The following is a 6,077-nucleotide window of genomic DNA, read 5'->3' as shown; positions in this document are numbered from 1 at the left end:
TGGCATGTTATGTGATCTGTTGATCTGCTTGTTATCTGTGAATTGTTAGATGATTATATGTATATGTGCACATGGATGTTTGGACTGGAGTTGGGTTGAGGCGGGTCCTGCTGTGTGCAGTAGGCCAAGATACCCAGGGCGGACCGGTTGTCCCGTAGGCCCAGCGAGCGGACCGGATAGGCTGTAGGTCCCGGTAGGGGCGGACCAGACATGCCGAAGGCTCGGAGAGTGGACCAGACTGACTGAAGGCCCGATGCGGGCGGACCAGTCATACTGTAGACTCGGAGAGTGGACCAGACTGACTGAAGGCCCGATGCGGGCGGACCAGTCATACTGTAGACTCAGAGAGTGGACCAGGTGGATTGAAGGCCCGGGAACGGGCGGACCAATCACACTGTAGACTCGATGTATGCGGATAGACTCAGAGGGTGGACCAGGTGGACTGTTGGCCGGTGCGGCGGACCAGTCACACAGTAGACCCGGAGAGCATGATTGTTCTATGATCGGATATGTTATGGCATGTTGTGCGTGTATGGTATTTGTGGTTGGTATTTTGGGGGTATCTCACTAAGCTTTCGGGCTTACAGTTGTGGTTTCATGTTTTTCAGGTTCTTCAGGAGATCGTGGCAAGGCAAAGGCATGATCGTACCGCTCCTCATACTTTTGTGGTGTTATGATTCTGGGAATACGATTAATATTTTGTATTGGAAACCTTTTTGTAAAGAATTATTGGAATTGAGATGTTTTTGAAAAATTTAAAATTGGTTGTGTTTTTCGGTCGTTACACGGATAACAACAACCAACGAAGACGATCGTTTTAATGGGGACAACTAATCTATCTATTTTGATATTGAAAATCATATTTTTGAGATTGCCAATGATCATCCTTTTTGTAATGAACTAGAAAGTTCTTTTTATCAGAATTCTAGTGATCTGAATAATTGATCTAAGAGTAAGAATCCCGACCATGATCGTTACATGGATGATACTCAGTATACTTGGAATAATCACATTAATAGTTGCATTTACAACTATCTTCAGTCCTAAATCTGTATTGATAATTACATTGTAAGTGGTAATGACAATTCCAATAACAATAATTCAAGTAACAATAATTCCAGTAACGATAATTCGAGTAAAAATAATTCTAGTAACGATAATTCCAGTAACAATAATTCCACTAACAATAATTCCAGTAACAATAATTCCAATAACAATTACATTTCTAGTTCCATTTGTAGTAAAATTGAAAATAGTAGTCAAAACGAGGATATCACAACGAGTGATCAAACTATACCAGAAAGTTCTACTCATATGGGTGTAACTCAACAATACCGACATTTGTGGGTTCAATGCGAAAATTGTTATGGATTAAATTATAAGAAATTTTTTTAAATCAAAGATGCATCTTTGTGAACAATGTGGATATCATTTGAAAATGAGTGGTTCAGATAGAATTGAACTTTTGATCGATACGGGCACTTGGGAGCCTATGGATGAAGACATGGTCTCTCTGGATCCCATTGAATTTCATTCGGAGGAGGAGCCTTATAAAAATCGTATTGATTCTTATTAAAGAAATACAAGATTAACCGAGGTTGTTCAAACAGGCAGAGGGCAACTAAACGGTATTACCGTAGCAATTGAGGTTATGGATTTTCAGTTTATGGGAGGTAGTATGGGATCCGTGGTCGGGGAGAAAATTACCCGTTTGATTGAATACGCTACTAAAGAATTTCTACCTTTTATTATAGTGTGTGATTCCGGAGGGGCACGCATGCAAGAAGGAAGTTTGAGCTTGATGCAAATGACTAAAATATCTTCTGCTTTATATGATTATCAATCAAATAAAAAGTTATTCTATGTACCAATTCTTACATCTCCTACTACTGGTGAGGTGACAGCTAGTTTTGGTATGTTGGGGGATATGATTATTGCCGAACCCAATGCCTACATTTCCTTTGCGGGTAAAAGAGTAATTGAAAAAACATTGAATAAAACAGTACCCGAGGGTTCACAAGCGGTCGAGTATTTATTCCAAAAAGGCTTATTCGATCTAATTGCAAGTTGGCATCATTCCGCTGCCATTGAAGACGTGAGCCGCCGCCCATGCTTTCTCCAGCCGTCGTTGTTCCTGTTGTGACTGGGAACGAAGGCCACCGTGAGGGCGTTGTGACTGTGAACGAAGGCCACTGTGAGGGTGTCATTTCATTCCGGATGTAGCCATTCATGTTGCCGCTGCTGTTGCTCACAAGTCGCCAGTTGCCTTGCCTTGAAGTGCCAACCCTAGCCACCGGTGATGATGTCAGCGGTCGGAAGAACCGCCATGAACGACGCCAAGGACCATTCTACTCCTACTCTTCTCCGACCACTATCATAGAGCCTCCTAGTGCTGCTGCCGCCCCGTCAGGACCATTTCTGCTGCCATTGTGAGGTGGTTGGTCGTGTGTATATGTTCTGATGTTAGTGTGTTCTATGTGTGAGGTTATCTTGGCCGAATTTCTTGATAAAAGCCACTACCACCACTGTGAGGTGGTGGCTGCCACCATCTACGACCGCCGGCCACCACAAGGTGGTTGTGTGTGTGTGTGTGTGTGTTGTATTGGTGTATGTGTTCTTTGGGGTTGAGCATTGTAAATTGTAAATAAAAGTGGAATAATGAATATAAAAATCCATAACAACCACCGTGAGGTGGTGGCTGCCGCCTCCTGCCACCACCAACCGCCGTGTTAGGTGGCGGTGTGCCTCGTTTGCATTTTGACTCGTTTGGGGATGCTTGGACAAAGTGGGCGCAATGAAACCCTAATGGGCCCAATGAAGCCCTAATTGACCAAAAAGCCCAACCATTTGAGTAATGGGCTAGTATTTGGGTTGGAAACCCTAATTAGGGTTTGGAAAACCCTAATGCCATGAAACCCTAATTTTGGGATTTATCGAGACCGCACGAGAATTATTTAATAAACTTAAGATATTAATTAATAATCGTGTGCAAAATTAACCTAAGGCAATATTGGACTTTATGGATTAAGTCCTTAATGGGTTAAGTAGGAACACTTAACCCTAATCATCATTTCATGTGAAAACCCTAATCTTACTCCAACCTTGAATTGGGCCTTTCTATTGGGCTTTGGTGATTGGACTATTAGTGGGCTTTCCAAGAATAAGTAAATGGACTAAATAATTGTATGGGTTTTAGGGTAAGGCCCCTGTGAGAGTCTTGGGCCCAATTTGGAAAATTGGGCCATAATTGGGCCTTTATGATTACGTGATATTGGGCCATGGGAATACAAAGAGTTGGACTAGAATAATTGGATGGGCTTTAAAGAAAGACCATGCAGAGGTCCGGCCTAATTTGGAAAATTGGCCCATATATTGGGCTTTGGCCCATTACTTAACTTTTGGGCCTTTGGAGTGTGAGTTGGACCTTGGGCTTGGAACCCAATTATTAATTAGGTGTTGTTTGATGTTGACAGTTCGGGAATCTGTCAACCAACAACTGAAGTTTTGTCTGTGGGACTTCAGCAGTGCCAGGTGAGTTATCCTCACTGTACTCAAGCGTCTAAGGCACCAAGGCCGAACCTGTGTTTTGTTATTAGGATTATTTCTATTGTGATATGTTAGTTCGGTATCCTGGTAGATAGGATGGTTATATGCTAGTATGATCTGTTAGATCGGTATCCTGGTAGATCGGATGTGGTTATGCTTAGTAACCTATAGTTGGCCTAACTATCTTCTTGCTAGTTGTTATGCCAGTTAGGTAGATTTGTAGGACTACTTGTAGTATTATGTGATTATCCGTATGTGCATTAGTTGTGTTATATGTTGACATATTATGTGGTATGGGTTGAGGTGAAATTGCTCTGTGCGGTAATATGAGCTAAGGGAGACTCGTACTGTGGGCTCGATGGCAATCCAGGTGTGAGTTGTGGGCCTGGAAGGCAATCCAAACTCACACTGTAGGCCCAGGGGTAATCCAGTCTGTAAAGTTGGGGACCCAGTACGTGCTGTTAGTTGTATATGTGTTATGTGAAGTGTATCGGTATGTTGGCATTCCAACCCAATGGTTGAGGGCCTGGGGTATTCCATCTCGATGGATGATTGGACCCATAGTATGCGGTTTGTTACTGTATGTGTATCATTGTATGTATGGGCATTTTGGGGGTAACTCACTAAGCCTTCGAGCTTATAGTTTCAGTTTATTATTTCAGGTTCAACGGATGACCGTGGGAAGGCGAAGGCGTGACCGTACACATCCTCGTGTTTTGGACTTATGGTTTATGGGATACTCTGATATTAAACTATTTTGAAAACATTTTGTAATAACTAATGGCTTTTGGATGTTTGAAAAAGTCTTAAAGTGGCTGAATTTTTATGGGTGTTACAGAACAAGTCATGGAAATTCGTGCTAACTCAGGAGTCAACACAGTTCGTCTCAGCCATCTCACCGACGAACAGGAGTTAACAAGGATGACTCACGCCGACGCACTACAGATGGAATTGAATGTCAGCCGATATGAAGTTAGAGAACTTAGACAAAGCCACGTTGCATTGGAAAGGCGTGTGTGGGAAACAGAACATGAGTTGGCTGAATCTAGGGCAGAATCTAGTACTAACCAAAACAACACTTCTCGCAAGTAGAGCATACTCTACTATCTCTTTTGGATATAGATTAAGTCTGCTTTTTAGACTCTATTATTATTTTCCTACTTATATTTAGACCTTGAACTTTCAAGTTTCGTTAGGTCTTTGTGCTGTCAAAGTTTTCTCTATATTGGTTTGTTGTAGACCTATTACAAGGTTAATTTTCCTGAACTCTATACATCGATACTACCAATGATATTGACAGGCATCTAATTCTATTGGAAAATCTCTATCCAAATTCTTTCATCTTTGTAGTGGTAGATCTCTATTGCAAACAATTACATGTTGAACTATGGTGAATTAGTTCAAGGAACACTCTCATTATACTCACTCTTGAACACTTACAATTATCTTCATCTTTGTAATCTTATAGTTGAAAGATGCCTCCTTGTAAATCAAACAGGCGCAATCTGCCAATAACTCAAACTCAACCACCACCTCCACCTCAATTCAATCCTGTAGTTTTTCAAGCTGCAGTAACCGCGGCTATAATGGCACCCTTAACTCAAATCAACGCTAGCGGTACTAGCAAGGGTGGAACGAGTATTAATTCTACCCAAGGTGATAGTCATGGACACCCTAGGGAGTGTTCCTACAAGGACTTCACCAACTGCAAACCTAAAGTCTTTAATGGTACTGGGGGAATCATTGCTCTGTCGCAATGGTTTGAGAAAACGGAGTCTATCTTTGAGATCTGCTCTTGCCCAGAAGGAAGAAAAGTAAAATTTGCTACCTGCACCTTCTCCGACAGGGTCGTCACATGGTGGAATGGCCATGTCAAGTCACTTACTCTCATAGTGAATAACGCAATGGGCTGGGAGACACTGGAGGATCTTATGATAGGGGAATACTGCCCGAGGGGTGAAGTTCAAAAACTTGAACAGGAACTTTGGAGCCTTACTATGAAAGGTTCTGACATAGTAGCCTACACGGCTAGGTTCAGTGATTTGGTGGCTCTATGTCCAGGGATGGTCCCCACGGAGAGCAAAAAGATCGAGAGGTACATCTGGGGACTGGTACCTCCATTTCAGGGGAATATGTTGTCTTCGAACCCCTCTACCTTCGACAGTGCCAAGCGATTGGCACAAAGACTCATCGACCATGGAGTTCGTCCTCAAGCAACTACCCCTGCTGTCCCAGAACCGACCAAAAAAATGATAAAAAGAGGAAGTTTTGGGACAAGAAGAAGAACCAATCATCGTAGAAATCTTCCAATAAACAACAGATTGTGGTTATTCATGCTGCAACAACCCCTGCTGTCCCGACACCAGCAAAACAGTACGTTGGGAGTCTGCCAAAATGCAATAAGTGCAACTTCCATCATAATGGAGCATGCCGGGAGATGCACTATGCTAACTGCAACAAGAAGGGCACACTGCCTATTTCTGTAAAGCACCGGCAAGACCAATCTCCCAAGTCCCTGGTACTGGAGCAGG

The 6,077-nt window shown here is 42.7% G+C and overlaps 1 pseudogene; it reads left to right on the top strand.

Moving 5' to 3' along the window:
- The first annotated feature begins 840 nt into the window (after positions 1 to 840).
- On the top strand, positions 841 to 2,143 carry LOC128133631 (acetyl-coenzyme A carboxylase carboxyl transferase subunit beta, chloroplastic-like; annotated as a pseudogene).
- The last annotated feature ends 3,934 nt before the right edge of the window (positions 2,144 to 6,077 follow it).

Source organism: Lactuca sativa, chromosome 4 (genome assembly GCF_002870075.4).
Source record: "Lactuca sativa cultivar Salinas chromosome 4, Lsat_Salinas_v11, whole genome shotgun sequence".
NCBI classification, from domain to species: domain Eukaryota; kingdom Viridiplantae; phylum Streptophyta; class Magnoliopsida; order Asterales; family Asteraceae; genus Lactuca; species Lactuca sativa.
The sequence above is the reverse complement of the archived record's forward strand: the minus strand, read 5'-3'. Positions and strand labels throughout refer to the sequence as shown.